Source organism: Brienomyrus brachyistius, unplaced genomic scaffold (assembly GCF_023856365.1).
Source record: "Brienomyrus brachyistius isolate T26 unplaced genomic scaffold, BBRACH_0.4 scaffold295, whole genome shotgun sequence".
Taxonomy (NCBI): Eukaryota; Metazoa; Chordata; class Actinopteri; order Osteoglossiformes; family Mormyridae; genus Brienomyrus; species Brienomyrus brachyistius.
This window is the reverse complement of record NW_026042570.1, coordinates 40,273-56,215: the sequence shown is the minus strand read 5'-3', so window position 1 is coordinate 56,215 and position 15,943 is coordinate 40,273.

The following is a 15,943-nucleotide window of genomic DNA, read 5'->3' as shown; positions in this document are numbered from 1 at the left end:
AGCGCAAGGCACATGGTCACACCCTGCGGTCAGTTTAGTGATACTAATTAGCCTAACTGCATGTCTTTGGGCTGTAGGAGGAAACTAGAATGCCCAAAGGAAACCCAGAAGGGCATACAATCCACCCCCCGCCCCCCCCCCCCCCCCCACACACACACACACACACACACACACACATATGTATTCATATCTTTGTAGGGACTGTTCATTGATTTCTATGGGCAAAACTCTAATCCCAACAATGACGACCTTAACCCCTACCCAGTATTAACCATAAGTAACCCAACAAAATACTACCTTTTGGCATTTTTAGATTTTTGATTGCAGTCACAGATTTTTATAAAATTGAATTTCCTGAACTGAAATAATGGACTGAAATAATGGTCAAAATAACACGTTTTTATCACATTGTGGGGTAATGGTAGGCATTTGATGCCCACAATGTAATGTATACATGGACCACTTATAAAAAATGCAAGTTTTTCAAGTGTGCATTGTAGCCTTTTCAGATCCTCTTGCTATGAAGTAGGGCTGCATGTTTTACTGCATGTCTTCCGCAGTAAGAAGCACCAGCGCTTCCAAACCCGTGAGCTGGACCATCAGAAAAGATCATGCACTCCTGCAGGCACCATTGCCCTCTCTGCACCGTGTATGCGCTCCAGCCTGGGGCGGGCGTTCAGGCAGGAGTGCAGCGAGAGCGCAGGGCAGCAATGCAGCGTGGGAGGGCACAGCAAGGGGCTATCAGTAGCTGAGAGATCCAGACAACCCCCCCCCCCCCCACCCCACCCACATCCAAACTATTTCCGACCAGCACCTCAGCTCAGCAGGAGACAAACAGGCTGTGCTAGGAGACCAAATATATCAACGTGGTGGGGGGGGCATGTGTTTCCTCTTCTCAAAGACCAGCTATAATTAAACAAGACTGATTCCTGCCTCCGCCTCCCCATGCTGACCGCAGCGTGACTCTTCCCATCAAAGTACCAAAATTACCGGCTTCTGTTTTCAGACGGCTGCATCTCTAAGAACCAGGCAGCCGCTAACTCGTGAAGGAAATGGCTCTGTATTGTAAACGGAGGGCATGTTTTTCCTCAATGGCGGGTCGATTACTATGTTTAACGTGGAATCCACGCCCCTCCCCCTCCCACGGACCCCGTGTGAACGTTCTACTTACGTTTCATGTTTGAATTATATGCTACAGCGGTAAATCAGAGCTCCACTGCAGTGTCTCGCTGAATAGCGCCAGGTGATGTCACATCTTAGCATCCTCACTTACTAAACTGTGGGAAATCAGGTGCTACTAATGTATTCTCAACAATATGCTGTTACTCTGCTTCTACGCATTTCGAACCTTCCATTTCTCCCTTACATGGGTTTCATCGTCCACCTTCTAAATGGACTGAATGGTTTAATTCGTGTTTTTTGGTCGCTGCCAAGCGTTATTAGCTTTTCCAGTTTTAAAACAGGCTAACAGCATTTTTCGTAAAAAGTCACAGAGGATTCATGAAATCATAAGTGACTCGGCCTGACTTTCCTTGTGGCCTGTGAGATGTTCCAGAAACGACGGTATCGCTATTTGGTTTGGCTGACTGGCATTTTTTTTGTTTAGCGTCGGAGTGAAGCGCTAAGGATCGGCCTCTGGAGCTTGGCATCTCGGACCTGAACACACGGCTGACCTGACGGTGTTCAGGGCTCCCCATTGCAGCTTCGCCGCCTCATTCGCTGGGCTCTGTTATTCTAATGACATCTCTCCCTCTGCTCCCCACCCCCCCCTCGGATGGGCCCCTCTCCCTGTGAAATTGGGCCCTTTTGTCACCACAGGAAGGGCAACCGCATCTTTAAATCCCGCCGGCAGAACTGACGCTGCTGCTTTTGTCGCGACGAGAAAAAAAGCCAGAGCGGCTGAATCTATTAGCTACTCACTTCCCCGCATCTGAGCGTGACCAAAGAGGAGAAGGCGGCCTGCTCGCAAAGCAGAGGACGCAGGTATTGCGGTAAAATGATCGAGAAAAAGATTCTGATTCGCAGCAACGTCGGCGAACGGGCGACCTTTTAAATGAGGCTAGAGAAAACTAGTGGCTCCTACTCTCAGCTTCTGGCTAACCTTAAGGTAGCAAGGAAAAGTCCTTTGTAATCAGTCTCACGGGAGTCTTCCTTTTGTACTTTTTCATTGGTTAATACATTGCTAAGCTTGCAAGTTACATTTCAGGGTGGTTTCTTTGTCATTAGCACAAACACACCCTGCATTGTGGAGAAGTCCCCATTTAAAGGAGTTATAGCTTTTAGAAAGGCAGGGGGAAACCCACGCAACACGAGCACGGAAACTCCGTACCTGCAACTGGCAGGAACGTGATTTAAACCCTCCTGTCCTGAATACAGGAGGCAACAGCGCTGACTACTGGGCCACCATGCGGTCTGGGTCTGTAAAGAGGCCAGCGGATTAACCCCAGGCTCACACACACTGCACACACCTGAGAGCCACAGCAATGACCCACTGCTCAGGGATTTCATTAATCTGTGTCCCCAGTCGAGGACTTCTGCCGTGGTGACTGCGACAGGCACATCTGAGCGATCTCACCCTGTCAATCTGGGGTCTAACTTGCGATCCGGAGCCGCGTTCCTCACGGCGATGGAGGAAAGACAACCAAGCCACCTGGCTCAACTTCCCCAAAAACTCCATTACAAAGTCAGCCCAGAGCTGCCTTAAATTCATCCCTTTCTGTATGGTGAAGAACTGGGTGGGAACAGTGGGGGAGATTCTCACATATTTCCTCCCCCACCCCAAATTCAGGAATGCCTTCCGAAGGAGGTGGCCTGGTTGTACTGGGTGTAGGACTTCTGCATGTCCATGGCCAAGCGCCTGAACACTTTTTAACACGCTAGTTATTTCACTCTAATTATTTCACATGCTAAAGGTCACAGTCATGGGCTTGATCAAGCTTCCAACCAAAACCTTCGACAAAAAGGTCATGTGATCACTGCGAGGCACTCTTAAAGCGACACGTCCTATTATAACGTTCGTATATTAGTTTGCGTTATGCATTCTCGAAATCGCGGCTAACAGTGTAGGAGGAGTTTGTGATTGGCTTTACCTCATGGGGGGGTTGGGGGGGAGGAGTTAAGGCTGGCGTGTCACAGACTGGGGAGTCTCCGGCTACCCCAGACCACAGCGCCCCACATAAATCATAGCCTGGGCGGAAGGCTGGAGTCCATGGCTGTTCAGGGGAGCCCCGCAGACTAAACAAAGCTGACCCCCCCTCCCCCCCCCCCCGACCCAGGGGGTATGTCCCTCTACACCATGATCTGCCCCCCCAGTGCCCCAGGTTTTCCCAGCCCTGGTAGGGGGGCATTATAGGAGACCATCGCTGCCACTGGTTTGGCCATGCCGTGCTGTTTGTATACAAGACAGACTTCCTGCCGCATTAAGGGAAAATGTGATCCACCCTCTTTCATGTTTGACGGCTTGCCCCCCCCCCACCCCCTTGAATACAGAATGGGCAGATAATCTACCCCCCGCTTCGCTGACCCCGCCATTCCCTCCAAGGTGCATTACCTTTCCTAGCCCCCCCAGGACACGCCATTAGCAAGGGCACTTGGTGACCCCTCAGCCAGCAAATACATCCCTCCCAGCCCCCGGCACTTGAGAGCCCAGTGCTGCTTTGGCTTTTAAGTACTTCACCTCTCTGTGGCAGCCACTGGGGGCCTGACCCTAACTCACACCGGGGCCTGACCCTCACTTAGACCAGCAGGCCTACCCTCACTGACTCCAGGGGCCTACCCTCATTAACACTCTGGCTGATCTGACCATATCTCTCACTCACACTGGGGACTAGACCCTCACATACACCAAGGACCCTACCCTTACTGAAACTGCAGCTCTGACCCTCACTCAGACTGTGAGATCAACTCACACTCACACTAGGGACACAACTCTAACTCACGCTGGAAGCCTGACCCACACCCCCACTGCTAACCAACCCTCACTTCTATCAAGGGCCTGACCCTCAATAACAAGGGAGGCCAGACCCTTACTCACACTGGGGCCTTGACCCTCACAGAAAGCACAGCCCTGACCCTCACTCACATGGGGATCTGATCCACACCGAAAGCACAGCACTGACCATCACTCACATTGGGGGTTTGACCCTCACTCACACTGGGGTTCTGACCCTCACAGAAAGCACAGCCCTGACCCTTACTCACACTGAGGGTCTGACTCTCACTCACTGGGGCCCTGACCCTCACTCACACTGAGGGTCTGACCCTCACTCACACTGGGGTCCCGACCCTCACAGAAAGCATAGCCCTGACCCTTACTCACACTGGGGACTTGATCCTCACTCACACTGGGGCCCTGTCCCTCACTCACATGGGGGGCCTGACCCTTATTCACACAGCCAGGCAGCTGTTTATATCACACGACATCTTACTGTCACCTTCTCTTTTTTTTGTTTTACTGTCGTCTTTTTGTTTCTGACAAATATTTCTCCCTACATCCAATCGTTTACCATAATGCCATATCCTGGGGCCTGTATCATGAAGCCAGTTTTCTTGCTAAACCAGATAACTTCTAGGATAAGTAGAGGTACCTCGGGCTTTCCAATATCACAACATTGGTTTACTTCATACGGATACGGATACTTCGCCACGGTAACTCATGCTACAGGGTAACCGGCAGAAATCGGTACACTATCTGACAAAACAAACGGACCTTCCGAAACTCTCGAAACGGCTTGTCAATAAGAATCCTGTGACCGCAAAGTTAGCTGCATATTCAGTCTTCTGGCTGTAATATCTTTCAACAAGCAAGTCCTGAATCACAGACCTTTCATATCCACAGTCAGAGACGCACATCAACCATTTTTGCATTTCGAGGTCTTTTACCATGTGTGCTAAATCTTCTTAACAGCCATGAAATGTGGCGATCTCTGCTATAAGAAGGTATTGGTCCAACATTTTGAATTGATATGAAATAGTGATTTTTTCCATATCATTGTACGGGTCAATTTTAATTGATATTTTAATTGATAATTGAATGGTCACATATGCGCTCCGTGTTCAATAGCAGTTGCTTGCTAACAGTCACTGGTGGTGAATGGACACAGTGCAATTATTAACAGAGTGTATAGAAATACATAAAAAGAAAATCAAGCCGCGTACGTTGTTCCCCATCAAATACTGCTTAAACACTGTCATCTCATTTAGTTTTATAGATATTAGTCTACCTATTCTATCTTTTACACTTTGAATGGTGTAATTATAAATGAACATGGGCGTTTCGCTCCTAAAATATGTCGGCATCTTGTCACCTTTCTGGCCACCCATCCACCCTGTGTGTGCGATGGATGTAGGAATAGTGAATGTGTTCTCAAGGGTGCATGTTAATGTAATACCAAATAATAGAAAAATAAATGAATATGAATAAAAGAATAATTGGTAACGCTTTACATTAACTCCATTCATAGAACATTCATAAGCAGGAAGTATGTATACCGTAACATCCTAACATACCTTTAATATACATTAATAACAAACATTATATGATAATAACAAGTATCATAATCAAATAATGTTTGTTATCAAAGTATAAGCAGTTAAATTATATTAGGATGTTAATGTATATTTACATGCTGCTTATGAATGTATTATTAAGGTCCACTGAATGTAAAGCATTACTGAATAATTACTGAGAATACCCAAGAAAACCACACAGCACATGCTTGGCAATTAAGATACTTACTGTCATTTTCTTAACAACAATCAAACTGGGCATGTGCATAACGCTTTTCCGCATGCATTTGCAGTGGCTGCCGTTGTGTCGGTCTTCGGCGTCACTTCATCTCAGGCACATGCAGGGGAGGGCTGCGGGGGGGCATATGCAGTAAGAGTGCCCCCCCCCCCTTTGGTGCTTTTTGCTTTTGAGCGCCAATGGCCACCAGCTTAGCGAACCGCTAACACAACACCGCTAACACAACACCACTAACACAACACCCCATTAACAACTACTACCTGCCAAGCACCTGCTTGAAAAAATTTCTGCGCGGCCCTGCTTCGTATTTTACCACAATAATTCTCTGTTCCATTGCAGGGAATTACCCAGCCCTTCTGCAATCGCTGCACAGGCCTGCGTGATTGGCTGATCCTATGTAACTGTCATTTCATTAACTGCCATTTGCAGCACCGTCCACAGGAAGGTGACATAAACAGGGGTCAAAGGTTAAATGATGAAGACTCAAATTTGATATAATGTCACTTTTGATAAACACTCCATGGGGAGTGGGGGGGTGGGCACCATACAAGAAACCACCTCCCCTTCCTGTTTAAAATCAGAGCTAAATGAAAACAAACAAAATAAAGTGGGGATGTTCAGTGGATTAAACTTTAAAGTATCGCTTATTGAAGGGGGGATAGTGGCTTTAATAAAGGGGAGCGATAAGCCTTTAACAAACTGGATGCCTTCCCCCCCCCCACATCAGGCGGACAGCCTCACATATCGATTTTTGTATCACAGCACGCCTCCACGATCAAGTGCTCAAACGCTACATTAAAAACCGCCACTGGCCCTTTAAACCTCCCAAATATCAAATAAATAAGGATTCTGTGGGGGGGGGGGGGGCATGTCCTCACAGTGTGGACCCGCCCTGCCCAGGTCCGGCCCACATGTACCACGTTTTGCGGCGGTCCGCACGCTGGTGCCGCTTGCCCACCCAGCTGAGCCTCTCGCCTTTGCGAAGGGAAATTCCGGCCCATATTTCCATAAGGGGCTGAATGCCAAACTCTGCCACTTCCTGTTTCTGTGTGACTCCTAGAAATGTGAATATGCGGTATATCACATATCAAAAAGCAGTTAGGGACAAAGAAGGCCTTGGAAATAAAGATTAATTTACCTTTTTATAGTGTCGTGTACAGTAAGAGGGTGGAGCAGTGGCTCAGCAGGCAGCACTGTAGCCTGGATTTGGGAGGTGAATCCTGCCTCTGCACTGTATGCAGCTGGATTTGGGGGTGAATCCTGCCTCTGCACTGTATGCAGCTGGATTTGGGGGTGAATCCTGCCTCTGCACTGTATGCAGCTGGATTTGGGGGTGAATCCTGCCTCTGCACTGTATGAAGCTGGATTTGGGGGTGAATCCTGCCTCTGCACTGTATGCAGCTGGATTTGGGGGTGAATCCTGCCTCTGCACTGTATGCAGCTGGATTTGGGGGTGAATCCTGCTTCTGAACTGCATGCAGCTGGATTTGGGGGTGAATCCTGCTTCTGAACTGTATGCAGCTGGATTGTATCCATACTGTTGTCTGCTCTCTCCTCCAGCAGTCCAAAGACATGGGCCCTGAAGCCCTGTGCCGTATCTGACAGACTCAGGATAAGCAGCTGGAAGCTGGATGGATGGATGGATGGATGGATGGATGGATGGATGGATGGATGGCCATCCATCCATTGTCATGACCACATATCCAGCATGGAGATAGATAGATAGATAGATAGATAGATAGATAGATAGATAGATAGATAGATAGATAGATAGATAGATAGATAGATAGATAGATAGATAGATAGATTTAAAAATATGCATATAAAATGCCTAGATCTGCTTCAAACACCAGCCGCCCCCTTGTAAAATAACCAGCCAGGTCTCAGCTGTGTACATGTCCTCCATCGCCAGCTCTGTGGCCTTTTGTGGAGCTGCGCTGCCTCCTGCTGTAGATCCCCGGTAGTGGCAGCCTCAGTCAGGCCTGATTGCTCTGTAAACAGGCCGTAATTTGTTGACGCTCGCGTCAAATTAGCTTCAGAGCAGTGACGCCCCCCCACCCCCCCCGGCCCGCTTGATTGGGTCTGCACGGACTTTCACAAACACAATGCAGCTTGTGTTTAAGGCGGCCCCCATGCGTTTTAGCTTTGACCTGCCGTTTCTACCTCATTATTAGAAACAGCCGTTTTAAAAAGAAAAAAAAAAAAAAAACTGCAGGACCCACAGACAGATAGATAAGCGTCTAAGGGGAGCCACCAGGGGGCGACCTGCCTAAAGTCACCACCTGAGAACTGACCCGGGGTGAGAGGCATCGTAGGAGGGGAGGGGAAGACTCAACATATGCCCATGGCGCCCCCCGGAGAAAAACGAGAGTACTGCATGGATTTACGAAAGGAAAATCGTATCACTATCCGACACACATCGCTAGTAGTTAAGCCTCGCGCGTCTGACGGAGTCACAGTGGCATAAAGACTCAGAGAAATGGTGTGTAAACAGACGAGAATATACCTGAGTGTGCCCAAAGCCTTTTACGTAACTGCAGGGTATCAGTAAGGACATGCTATGAATTCCAGTTAATGTGGTTTGTTTAATATGTTTGTTTTGTTTTTTTTACCATGGAAAGGTCACGGTACTTCAAAACACAAAGTAATACAGTACTCAGCACATAAAAGCGTTAAATAAATGTGAATATGAATATTGAAGAGCTTCCACTTATATATGGATTCAAACTGAACATTTACTACACTTATATTTCAAAATATGCCACAACAGTACTGTGCGTACAATAAAATCATACAAAAGAAACAAAACTAAAGTTAAGGTTCGCTTTATTGACCAGTTTTGCCCCCATGCTCACTTTGCGGGCAGTGTATCGTTTAAGGTCTGGCCAATATTTGACATCCCAGAGGTCACATTTTTGCTCCATGTTAGAATCGAGGAAATGGAAGGACAATGTAGGTTAAGCCCCTAGAGATACAGGCATCATATGGGAATTTCTGAGCGTTTTTAACATGCTCCCCTCAATAACATACAAATATGTAATGAAAACTGAAATGTTTATCGAAGAAGGGCGTCATCTCAGCCCAATACTGCGTCTCTCATGGGGTCATGGATCAAATGAAGAGCAAGTTTCCAAAACTCACTCAGTCCATTCTTTGTTATTTTCAGATGAGACAATCAGTGACCCAAAGTCAGGCCGTCTCACCATATGTTACCGTATCGGGAACCAAAACTCACTGAGTCCTCTTTTCATCCAGCGAAGATCTTTCTTTAAATTCCGTTGCCTCTTATACCATCTTCCGTCTAAAAAAAAAAAGAATACCAGCATTCAAGCATGTTGCTTGAATACCAGCATTTAAGCACCGTGTTGGCTCTCTGACATGGCTGACAGAGACAGAGCGCAGTGTTAGACGCCGTTTGCTATTCGGTGGCTGGAAGGCAGGGGGTTGAGTCACCGTATGGTGCAGTAAAGTCAGCTGAAGGGGCCACTAATTCATTTCATTTGGGTCCTATTATCAGTCCTGTAAAAATGGGATTCTCCCTCAGCCCTAACGGTCCATGGCCCCAGAACCTGCCGCCCGATCCGGGACCCCTGTGGTGCCCTTTTCAGCACCCCAACACCTCCGTCTTTTTCCCCTATGATTCCCCGTGTGCTGAATAAGCCTCGCCTGGTATTCCTTGCACTCCTGTTAAACCCGAGCCCTCTCCCTTACCCTTATAAAGTTTCTGTTCCTTCCTCCCTCGTCACATGATCCTGTTCATGAACGATCTAGAACAGCACACTGTTTAAGAGCTGACTGTGGTTATAAATTACCAACTCACTGCATGGAGCAAAGCAGGACTACTGTTAAAATAAAAAGAGGTTCATAAATATGAAATAAATCACAGTACACACCATATGTGGGCCAGTGGGATATGGAGTGAGACACAGAGTGTACATAGCTGAGAAATGGGTTTGCTGATCTCGGCTTATACCCCCATATCCACCGCAATCTAACCAATAGCCGAGCCACAAGATTTCAATCTTAAAATCTGCAGGTGCTATGCCGCAAAGTGAAAGAAGAATGGATGGATGGATGGATGGATGGATGATAGCACCAGGCACACTGTAATGGGTAAAGTATTGTTATTTATTTACACAGCCCAGTGGTGTGTGGTATCATTCTTTATTCACCATGTATATAGCCCTTGTATATAGCCCATGTATATAGCCCTTGTATATAGCCCTTGTATATAGCCCTTGTATATAGCCCATGTATATAGCCCTTGTATATAGCCCATGTATATAGCCCTTGTATATAGCCCATGTATATAGCCCTTGTATATAGCCCTTGTATATAGCCCATGTATATAGCCCTTGTATATAGCCCATGTATATAGCCCTTGTATATAGCCCTTGTATATAGCCCTTGGATATAGCCCTTGTATATAGCCCTTGTATATAGCCCATGTATATAGCCCTTGTATATAGCCCATGTATATAGCCCTTGTATATAGCCCTTGGATATAGCCCTTGTATATAGCCCTTGTATATAGCCCATGTATATAGCCCTTGTATATAGCCCATGTATATAGCCCTTGTATATAGCTCTTGCTGTAAGTAGTTGCATGTATTGCTTAGTGTGAATATTTCTTCTCCTGAGTATCGCGTGCACCCATATCTGTGTTGTATGCGCAATCCTGACATGCTCTACAGTTACATAATGACCTACCGTGTGTGAGCCTGTGGTCTGACGAATCAGTATTTCAAGTTCTATTTGGAAATCATGGACGCCCCCATGCTCTGGAGTAAAGAGGAGAGGGACTATCCAGCTTTGTATCAGTGGACAGTTCAAAAGCCAGCATCCGTGATGGTTTTGGGGTGCATTAGTACCCATGGCTTGGGTAGCTTGCACATCTGGGAAGGCACCATTAATGCCAAATCACATTCTGCATGTATTACAACTGCATGGCTCCGAAGTGGAAGCAACAAAGCAACAGGACTTTAAAGCACGAGGCACTGGAACACATGACTAATCTGCAGCATGCAGGGGCTGCAGGGAAAGACGCAAGGAACAGCATGCCGCATGGGTTTACGTGCTGATGTCAAATTAAACTAGATGCAGAGCAAATCAATCACAAGCTCTTGTTGTATGACTGTTTACCACATGAATGTTATTGCAGCTTCTATTCCTGATATTGTGATTGAAGCCTGTTTGTTCTTGTAATAATAATTCCTTAGAACCATCCACAAAACAATGTGCTTAGCATCTGCAATGTTACTTTTAAAGAGTATTTTTTTTCTAAGTAGTCTTTGGCGCCCTCTACTGGCCCAGTTTAAAGACTTTTTAAGACCGTTCTGCTGCGGTTGGGTAAAATGGGTAGACATTTCCATTTAATTTTAGGTTTAATCTAACGTTTTTACTGACCTAATTTGCAAAAACAGCAGGCTAATATACGTGAGGCTAGCATCTTAAAGTTTGGTAACTTTATGGTAGAAACAAATGCGCAGTGAAATCTAACCAGAACGGTATCGGAGGCCGAGACACCGTAACCGCAGGTAATAAGGAACAGGAGTGTGTGACTCTTCCTGATCTGACTCGTTTGTCTTGTACATGGAGCTGATCAGAGATGGGAAAGCTGTTACAGCTCCACTTTGGGTATTCTGCATTCACTGTGTTTGGCTTTTATGTATTTGGGCATTGTGTATTCACTGTGTTTGGGTTTATTGTGTTTACTCTGATTGGGTTTTGTGTTGATGTTTTTGATCATTAAATTTTTACTGTGTTTGGTTCCAGTATAGGGGCGGCATCGCCTCATACCTCTGGGACCCAGGTTCGAGTCTCCGCCTGGGTTACATGTGTGCGGAGTTTGCATGTTCTCCCCATGTCGTCGTGGGGTTTCCTCTGGGTACTCCGGTTTCCCCCCCACAGTCCAAAGACATGCTGAGGCTAATTGAAGTTGCTAAATTGCCCATAGGTGTGCATGTGTGAGTGAATGGTGTGTGAGTGTGCCCTGCGGTGGGCTGGCCCCCCATCCTGGGTTGTTCCCTGCCTCGTGCCCATTGCTTCCGGGATAGGCTCCGGACCCCCTGCAACCCAGTAGGATAAGCGGTTTGGAAAATGGATGGATGGTTTCAGTATACGTACTGTCTTTGGGCATTGTGCATTGACTGTGTTTGGGTTTCATATATTATTTTTGGACATTATATGTTTACTGAGGTTTGGGTTTAATGTATGCACTATATACGGACTTCCATGTACCAAAATGAATGTACATGTTCCTTCTGGTAATTATTTTGTGACCTTATGCTGGGACTTGCGCAACTGGCTCTCTCTCTCTCTCAGCCAGAGAACAGTATTGATATGAATGAAACCAGCTACAAGAAATTCCAATGGAATGCTGTGCCTAAAACAGACAGGAGGTGGTACTCATGCGAATCCCAGAGGAAAGCAAACTGAGAGCAGAACAGCTCAACGCCATGTTGTTTTGGTCCAACTTCATATGAATGCAGGGTCCTCAAGTCACAAGCAGTTTCACCCCTAATGCAACCTCACTACAAACTACTGCTGAAACTTGTGAATGACAGTGTCATAAAAGAACTGTCGCCCACACATGTACTCACCCAAATTAAACATTCGCTGTTCCCTTCATCAGAGGGCCTTAAATTTCCCCAGAGACACCTGTCGCTGTTATCGTTAGGGCAGGAGAAACTGTTGGTTATCATGAACCAGATAACAACTGTCCCAACCAAGCAAATCTGAGGGCGGAGCCCAGTGATACTGGCGACAAGTATATTCTGCATTAGGATCGTACTCTGACTCCTGAGAGCAGTGATTCCCAATCTGGTCCTCAGGGGCTCACTGTCGGTCCATGTCTTTACTCCCTCCCAAAGTCTGCAAAAACCTGAAATCTCCTTACTTTTGTAGACATTTTTCAGGTCCTCACTTGAATGCTGGAGAGGGATTAAAGGTGCTGTGATTGGGATTAGGGTTTATACCACAGAAATCAATGGAAGGTACCCATTTAGATAGGTATGCTAACATAATGTTTGGTTTCTTATTGTTAAGGTTAGGGCTGGGTAGGGTTTATGGTTATCATTGTAAGGATTAAAGTTTTCCTTATAGAAATGGATGGAGAGTCCCCACAAAGATATCGTTTATAAATCTTTGTGTGTGGAAGGAAAATGGAAGATATCAATAAATACTCTATATTGACAAAAGTATTGAAAACACGCCTCTTAGTTACTGAATTCAGGTGTTTCATTCAGAACCATTGTCACAGTGTATAAAATCAAGCACCGAGTCATGCAGTTATGTTAACAAATATTTGTGAAAGAATGGGTCCTTCTGAGGAGCCCAGTAAATTCAAGCATGGTTCTGTCATAGGATGCAACTTCTGCAATAAGTCAATTTGTGAAATTTCTTCCCGGCTAGATATTCCACAGTCAGCTAAAAGTGGTATCATTCCGAGATGAAAGAATTTAGTAACAACGGAAACTCAACCACGAAGTGTCAGACGGTCATCCGAGTCACCGGTGCTCTTTTGATTTCATAACTGCAGACTTCCGCACTTCCTCTGCCATTAACCTCAGCACAAAAACTATACTCCAGGATCTTCGTGGAATGGGCTTCCGTGGTCGAGTGGCTGCATGCAAGCCTCACATCACCAAGCTCAGTGCTAAGTGTCGGATGGAGTGGTGTGAAGCACACTGCCACTGGACTCTGCAGCAGTGGAAGCATGTTCTGTGGAGTGATGAATCCCGGTTCTCTGCCTGACAGTCTGATGGACGAGTCTGGGTTTGGCAGATGCCAGGAGAACGGTACCTGCCTGATTGCATTGTGCCAACTGTAAAGTTTGGTGGAGGAGGGATAATGGATTGGGGGTGTTTTTCAGGGGTTGGGCTGGACCCCTTAGTTCCAGTAAAGGGAACTCTTAATGCTTCAGCAGACCAATTTTGGACAATTCTATGCTTCCAACTTTGTGGGAACAGTTTGGGGAAGGAAGGCCCTTTTCTGTTCCAGCATGACCGTGCCCCATTGCACAAAGCAAGGTCCATAAAGACATGGTTGGGTGAGTTTCCTGTGGAAGATCTTGACTGGCCCACACAGAACCCTGACCTCAACCCCAAAAAACACCTTTGGGATGAACTAGAATGGAGATTGCGAGCCAAGCCTTCACATCCAACATCAGTGCCTGACCTCACAAATGCTCTTCTGGATGAATGGGCAAAAAATCCCAGAGACAGACTCTAAAATCCTGTAGAAAGTCTTCCCAGAAGAGTGACAGCTGTTATAGCTGCACCGGGGGGCAACTCCATATTAATGCCTACGGATTTAGAATGGGATGTCATAAAAGTTCCTGTAGATGTCATGACCAGGTGTCCCAATATCTTTGTCCACACAGTGTATGCATAAAAGAAGCTACAGGATCTGACACTACAGCATGCTGGACTTTTGGAGTCAATTCCTTGAATGTAACAGACATTTCAGAAACCAAACACAGAATCTATAAACAAGAGGATGCCACAGTTTTCAGCGTAGGATACTTATCAGGACTTAACTCCATAAGTTATCCGGTCAGTCGAATAATATCGCAGAAAAATAATTTTGCTAATTACACGTCTTGCGTCTTGCTTACCCAAGGCTTAATGCGACATATAACAAACACATGAATGGCGACAGTAATATAACCATTACAAAAGGAATGTTTAACCCGCATCCATCCATGCATCCTCCAGCCGCTTGAACTAGTCGGAGTAGTGAAAGAATATTTAGCATGCATGAGTAAAACAGGCACGAAGTAAAATATTTCCCTGACACCTGTTTCTAACTTCCTACATTACCCATGATTCCTTGTAAAAGGCTAAGCGTGGCGTGCGTGCCGCAAGGCTCATTGGGAATTGTATGAAAGCGTACACTGCTGAGCGCAGCCGCCAGTAGGACCGGGAAATAGAATGATGAAGATGCTTTTCACAGTGCTAAATGTAAGCATGAGTACGTATCCATACCCGCCTGCGCCTTTTTTGAATCCGACTGCGAACGCGATCGTGTCCTCTTCTCTTCACCACCCTGCCAGTTCTGTAATAAATTCTGGTATATGGCCTGTCTCTGTTTAAAACTGAACCATATTTGTAAATGTATGAGAAGTGTTTGAAAAAGTGACCCGACGAGAAAAAAGCTCAACGCGGAAAATGACTTTTGATCATTAAGATAGTAGACTCCTAAAACAAAACTTTCAGCGGAAACGTTACATATAATCAAGAAAATTACGCCATCCTTAAACGGTGGAAGGAAAGTCAATCATTGAATATTTTAAAAGCAGGCGCTGTTGCAGAATCGCTTGCTTTGGGCTTTATGCCGTATGCTGTTATCGGTTTGTTTAAAAGGAGCTGCAACCTAGTGATTGGTTGCCATGGGGACCATAGCACAAAGAGCATGTGGCAATTTGTTCTATTTCTGTAATTATGTATTTTTCTTCCATTTACAGAGAAATGTATGTCGGTACTTGGAAGATTAGAGGCTGAGAAACTTTGCTTTGTAGATTCAGCCAATAAACACCTGTCGTGGTATTTCTTCATTGCTGAATAAGGTAAAAATTGGCACGAGCTTCAGAATCGGAAAAGCAGTTTTTCTGTCCAGTTATATTTATTTTAAACCTCATTCAATGCCAACTTTTACCTTATTCGGCAATGAAGATAAGTGTGTTAGGGCTACACGCAGTTATTTGACTGTTTGTCATAGATTTTACCCTGGCAATCCCTTCATGTATATGTGTTGTCAGGTGTGAAACACTTGGCTCACTTTTTGGAGTTAAAGCAGGTAGTTATACAGTCCTCACATCATATACTGTTATACTATCCTGCATGCTGGCTCAGAGATGGTGGGGAATAGCTCCAAGGCAATGAAGCAGCCATGGCCTACACTGGAAAGTGCTGCATTTGCCGGAATAATTAAAGCATAGCGGGGGCGGGGGTGTTTTTTGACGGCAGCTGCTCTCACAGGACTCCGTGGAAAGAAGAGTGGGCTACAAGGAAGGAAGGCTGAGCATCTGGGAGAGAAGAGAGTGTGACTGGGAATGAAGGAGAGGTTACAGGGATGGAAATGAGGGTTACAGCGAAGGAAGGCAGGGCTACAAGGAGAGACCAGAACGTTACGTGGAATGAAGGCGGGTCTACCAGGAGAGAAGTGAGGGCTACAGGGAAGGAAATGGGAGGCTAC